The sequence below is a fragment of the Dermacentor albipictus genome, chromosome 2 (assembly GCF_038994185.2).
Source record: "Dermacentor albipictus isolate Rhodes 1998 colony chromosome 2, USDA_Dalb.pri_finalv2, whole genome shotgun sequence".
NCBI lineage: Eukaryota > Metazoa > Arthropoda > Arachnida > Ixodida > Ixodidae > Dermacentor > Dermacentor albipictus.
The window spans coordinates 158,291,389-158,297,699 of record NC_091822.1 but is presented as its reverse complement, the minus strand read 5'-3'; positions in this window follow the sequence as shown (position 1 = coordinate 158,297,699).

Genomic DNA, 6,311 nt, shown 5'->3' with positions numbered 1-6,311 from the left:
AACGCGTTCTCAAAGTAAAATCTTCATAAAATGTTTCCATTCACGCATATTACATCTTTACTCACTCACGATGCATGACCAAGCGAAGAAAAGCAAGAACAGACGACGAACTGTTTCAAAGCGAGCGCGAACCTTGTCGTCTGTCCTCCAACTTTAGCGGCCCGCTGATACATTTTACGTAACATGTAGTCGTACACAAAATAACAAGTTCTCATAGTTAAACAAAACATGTTTTCGCGTAATAATAAAGCCAAAACAGCTTTTTACGTGCTGTTTTAGTAGAAAATGAATCATTGTGACAAACGGAATGGTATTTGCCAAGCGCGTCTTCAAGGTGTCGGCCGGCGTTGGGCGTACCCGGTGGTTCGAACGAGTGCGCTGGGCGTACCCGGTGGTTCTAACGGGTGCGTTGCGTTCACCCAAATAGCCAACTTATTACTGATTTGGCTTGGCTCCCGTTGGATTTTTAAAAGGCGGCGGTAGTGCGCTTTGGACATTTCTTGAATTTCTTGTGAGCGTCTGTGCAACAAGGTGTAACCTTTCTCTATGGTGAAACCTTTACGAGGTGTTTCTGCGTTGTATGTTCGATTTAAGTGGTCTTCGCTGCCGTGGTTAGTTTGTTTGGCTGGTTAGTACATGTGCAAACGGTCTTTTGTGATGTTCTGGAGTTGTGGAAGGTCGTCGCCCCTATTGCAAGTACTTGCGTTGTCGCGACATCATTCGAACACTATACGATCAGAGCAGAAACAAGTGCTGTAACCTACCCCGGTTATTGTGTAGGAGTCAGCTCTCGAAGTATTGGTCAATGCACGGTGGGAGCCCGTTTTATCTGCGGATGCGTGCTTGCACCAACTCTGACTCAAACTCTGATCATTCGGGACCTATGAAAGCAGTGCTGTGTTGTTTTTGTTCCCTGCTTAGTTCGCCTGTTTTCATACTCGCCTGAATGTGTGCTATTGTGGTTTTTAAGTTTTCCCCCGTGGGTCTGTACCAGATACCTCGCATTCAGCTGCTTGTCACCTGTGGTCGTTTATAACTTTGCTGCAGAATTTTGTCCTTAAGTCGAATAAACTTTGGAAGGAAATCGTGAAGCTTTACTCCCGGAAAGCGCTTGTACGTCCATAGAATTTACAGTTCAAATGCAACACATATCCTCATTTAAATTTTAGAAGAATTTATAGTTTCCGTAAATTGAAATTGCAGATAAACAGAATTCAATAAATTGAAGATTTCTATATGCACACCAAATAAGTTCTGCAAAGTAAAACGGTTTGTTACATTAAAGTTCAATATATGGAGGTCTAATTGTACAAAATTGATTGATATAGGGGTTGATTGGATACAGGGTGTGCATATTTACACGCCTGGTTCCGTAGTCAGTCGTTACATGCCGCTCTACTTGGGCAATAAACCAAGCAACAATGTTAATGTTTTCGAACTGTTCACCACACACACCAAGAAGGTGATCTAAAACCTCCAGGCATATGGTGACTTTCTGTTCCAAAAGAAAAAAAAAGTAATAGTAATAATGTGTACAGTGGCATAGCAGAGTAAACAAACAAAAAAGCTGTCTTTTTAAGACAATGCTACATTTTTTTTTTCCTAATTACAGCAGCTGTGCAAGGTGTTCTATACCAGTTACGATATTTGAAAATTCAGTGTGATGGGCCAGTCTGTTTCCCTTAGTGTTATAATGGCCTCATATTCTTGCGAAGTTAATCATATGACTCCTGTATCCTTACTACATTGAACTCCTGAAATGTTTTATTCCGGCCACTGCTCCTCATCCACCATGCTGCTTCTGCTTAATAGTTCTCAAGGCAATTATATTGCCCTCCTCTCCCTATTATTCAGGCAGAGAAACAGATCCACATGGCCATCACAAACTAATCATCACTTGCACATGCCCTGACGTTCAAAACATTGCAGTTGAGCTGGAAGCTAGAATCAAGCTAGAAGCTAAAGGGAAGCTAGAATTAGCACTAGTGAAATGTGAAGGTTGTTAGCAAAAGTGCCCACAGTGTGTGAGGTCACAGTTTATGCGAAGATAAAAGTTTTGAGAAAAATTGTATAAATTTTGCAGTTGATATTGTTGTTTTATTAATGCTGCTCTTGCTTTAGTTATCCTTTTTTTTTTAGTCACCATATGTGTTAAATGTCACAGCATTTGATATTATAGCATTGACATATATCAGTGGGGTGGGGGGTCCTCATCTGGATAGTTCATTTCTAATGCATACACTTTGCATGGCTTGTTCGCGTTGCCAACACCTACTGTATTACTTTGCTATTAAAACCTTCACAATTGTTTTTCACACATAAATAAAACAAGCAGTCTAAAAATGTTCCTTTGTCTCATGCAATATAGCGCTCCTCTCAACTAAAGCTGTATGTTCTCGAGACACAAGTTGACAGCTACATGTTAGCTGCAAAACCTCTTAAATTTGCAACAATATTGAATATATTGAGACAAAAAAGCTATCTTGGTGAACATAATGCTGCAGATGCTGATCAGCACATGAGTAGTGCTTCTTTTATTACAAACATTTAATCACATTGCAGAGAGTGTGTACCACTTAAATCACAATCATTTTATTGAGATATTTTTGTGTCATTTGCATGTGGCAGAAGCAGGAAATAGTAAGCTGACTCTGCCTTAAAGCAAACATATGCATGAGAGAGCGCTTAAAGCATTACTTGTTCAAACTGAGGCTTTGGTGTCTAGATTTCACAACGAAGAGAGTAAAATGTGAGGTCACTTACCCTGTATTCTGAAACCATCTATGACTGGAAGCTTCATTCCACTGAGATGAGCGCAGTGCCACCCCTTGACTGAAGACGACGCTGTGTTTCACAGTAATTGACATGAAGTTTAATTAAAGCTAAGCAACCGCCTGTGTCAAGGAGTGGGGCTGCTGTGCATTTGAATCCAGGTGGAGGGTTGAGTGGAGAATACAGAAGTTAGTCATCTTTACCGATCCTTGAGCCTCTTAAGAGATTTCCTACAACATTTAAGCTCAGCCTTTCTGTTTTCTTACAGCATGGTTATTACAGGTGGTACAAAACATTCCATTGTACAGTTTCTATAATTCTTTGGGAAAACATACATCACCTCACTAAACAGGAATAGGCTCAATAGGTTCACTGGTATCATCTATAGTGTTTCCATCCAAGACCTATTGCTATTACAAGGCATTGCAGACATTCAGTGACGTAGCCAGAAATTCATTTCAGGGAAGGATTCTCCACTGGCCACTACCACTCCCCCATCACCTCTCTCTCTCGCACTATATAAATGTGTGGAGGGTTTTACATCACACCAAGACAAACCCCTGGCACCCCCCAGACAGGAATGCTTTAGCAATGAGGATGCACATTTTTACGTTGCCAAAACTTTGTTTAACTTCTGACAAAAGTTTTTCATTGCTAAGACTACGCCTAAAATTATGCTATCATCCTTGTGCTGTTTTTAAAAATGACTATATTAAAAATAACATTTTGTTTACAAATTGATGTATTTATATAATGTATATTATGACCTTGTTGGTACATTACTTAGGAAAGTGAACTGTGCTAAAAACATGACAGCGCTCTGTCTTGTGTCTTCTTGTTTGCAGCCCAGACTTGTTGCAGCCCAAGTAACAGTGAAGGCCAGCGTTATTTTCTTACCAGATTTGCTAGTGAGTGGTTCAGCCATGGCTGTGTATGGAAGAGAGCGGGCACTATTTTGCAAGTTGCTTATTACTTAATTGCAGGCATTATGGGCATGCTTCCCTGACACCTGCCTATTCTAAAGACTGCAAAGCAGCAAGCACAGCACATGCTATGACAGGGTAGGTGAATCTCAGCTAAGGCAACTGGCCACAGCTATCTGGTGTTGAGCGATCGAGCAGTGATGAGACAATCCCCCTATGTTCCATAATTTTTCACTTCATTCTTGATGCCCTTAATGCGTGTCACCACCCTAGCCCCCTTACTGTATCATCCTCCCCACTCCCTGGAGCTCTCTGAAACTCTTTTCAGCTAATCACTGTCCCACTTTTCAACATTCACGGGGTTGTTGAATGACACAGCATTCTATAACATTCCTATATTTATGTTTCTGTGTGGACATCGAAGCCATTCACCTAGCTCCCATAGTTTGTTGTGGCGGCTTCTTAGCTTCCCTGGTCCAGCACCCCGTCCTTGATATAGATTGCCGCGCGCAAATCAGCATTCTGTAGGCCTTTCTTTCTTGTCCCGTTTTCTCTCCATTTTTTCATTCTTAGCAGTGTGTACAAACTAGCCTGAGAGCAAGCTCTTCTGAAGTTTATTAGCATAATGAAAGTCAGAGTCAATGGAAAGTAAAAGAAGAAAGAAGAAGGTGGGGGGAGTGTTTTTTATGAGTTTTCTAAACAAGCAAGTTGATATAAGTAAGTTGTATAATAGCAAGCACCAAGTATGAAAGAATAAAAAACATATTTGCACTTCTCGTCTGACGAAATTTACTGTGCTTTTACAGAAATGAAAATCATTGAAAAGGAAGTAAGTGTTTACGTTGAGATACGAGCACGTAATCTGTAAGCCTCGTAAGCTTATGTCAAGTAAAACAACATGAAATCCTGAGAGATTGAGCTTCTTAAGTACACGTGTTATAATAGGAACACCAACCTTCTTCAGTATGATAAAAGCACTGTAGATCAAGGTTCTCCACGTAGTGGAAACATTGTTAAATCTGTTAAGATGTGAATGTGGGCAAGTTGGTAACAAAGTTCTATCTTGCTAAAGCACATTACTGTCCTCATCGAACTAATGACTATAGTTTCTTGTACATGTGTCTTGATCACATTCAGCACAACATTATGCATTTTTAGCTTTCTTTAATACATTCTGTAGCCCCTCAATGGATTCAAGATGCTAGAAACCTATGTTGAACTACAAAGTGCTTGCCATTAAAAAAGACAAGAAGTCAGTTCCTGTGTTAGAAATATTTATTAGTTAGAGAAAGGCTAAAATTTAGTATGAACATTAGCCATGTCTTGAAGTTTTCATCCTACTCATTTTACAGTTGAAGCTAGCTTGCTTCTCAGGTTACTTGTGCTTAGAATTAAAGCACAACAAACAGATGAATGGCTTGCCGGGGCGTTATTCACAGAAAGTGGTCACTTTTCTCACTCTCACCATAGTGTTTGGGCTACTGCTGGTACTGTTGGCCGCATAGCAGCCAGTGCAGAGCCACTGAGTGTCGTGTGCCGATGTGCCAGTTTTTCTTAGCATGTGGACACTTCTCCCACGAGTTTCTTCGATGTTGTCTTGACGAGGGCCGAACAGTGAATGAGCCAGTTCATCTTGAAATTTTATAATTGGCGTAGAGTTTCCTTCAAGCATGCCACGAATGTTCCACGCATTTATGATGACACATCCAACAAGCAACTCAACAGCTACCTTTCTGTACCACTTGAGTCCTTTTCTAAGGCAGTTGTGGTATAACGTCATTTGGTCACTATAGTCGACGCCCTTTTTTGCTGCATTGTAATCGAGACCGGCCTGATGTTTCATGATCGGTGCACCGTCCCTTGTTTTCTTCCCACTGTCCACCAAAGTTGCTTCATATTTGGCGACAGATGTGAGTATCAGAACAGGCCTCTTGTCCATCCACTTCAGTGCCTTCACTCCATTTTTGGACTGAAGTTCGGTAACACTGCCATTTGCAACCTTTACTTCAGTGAGATCTTTTGGCAGCCCTTTCCTCACTGAGCGAACTGTGCCACGAATGAAAGTGTCTTCCTTTAGAAGGCGAAAAGTGAGCGGCAAGCTCATGTAGAAGTTGTCTACGGACAGCGGGCACACAACTTCCTTGTAATTTTGCAGGAGTTTCAAGCATACATCTTCGGCATGTCCGATGCCAATTGTTCAGTCACACTTTCCGGCATATACATCAACCTTTAGCCTGTAACCGTCTTTGGTACATGCCTTGAACAGCCTGACTCTGTAAGAACGAAAGTCTGCCACACCATGGCACTATTGTTTCATCTATCACAACCTCCTTTCCTGGCTCAAGCCCAGTGGCAAAAATTTTGGTTCAATTTCTCTACCAGAGGATGGATCTTAAAGACATGATCCTGCAACTCTGCAACCAGTTAATTGTCCGCAAAATGCCGGAACCTCAAAAGTAGGGAGAAGGCGGTCACGGCTCATATTTTGATGAATGAGTTCAACACCATACAGGTTACTTTTTGCCCAGTAGTGACTCGGATAGGAAGATGGACGAGATTAATACAAATTGGTATTCCAACAAATGCTTTCGTTTGTTGGAGATTGGTTTCCATCCA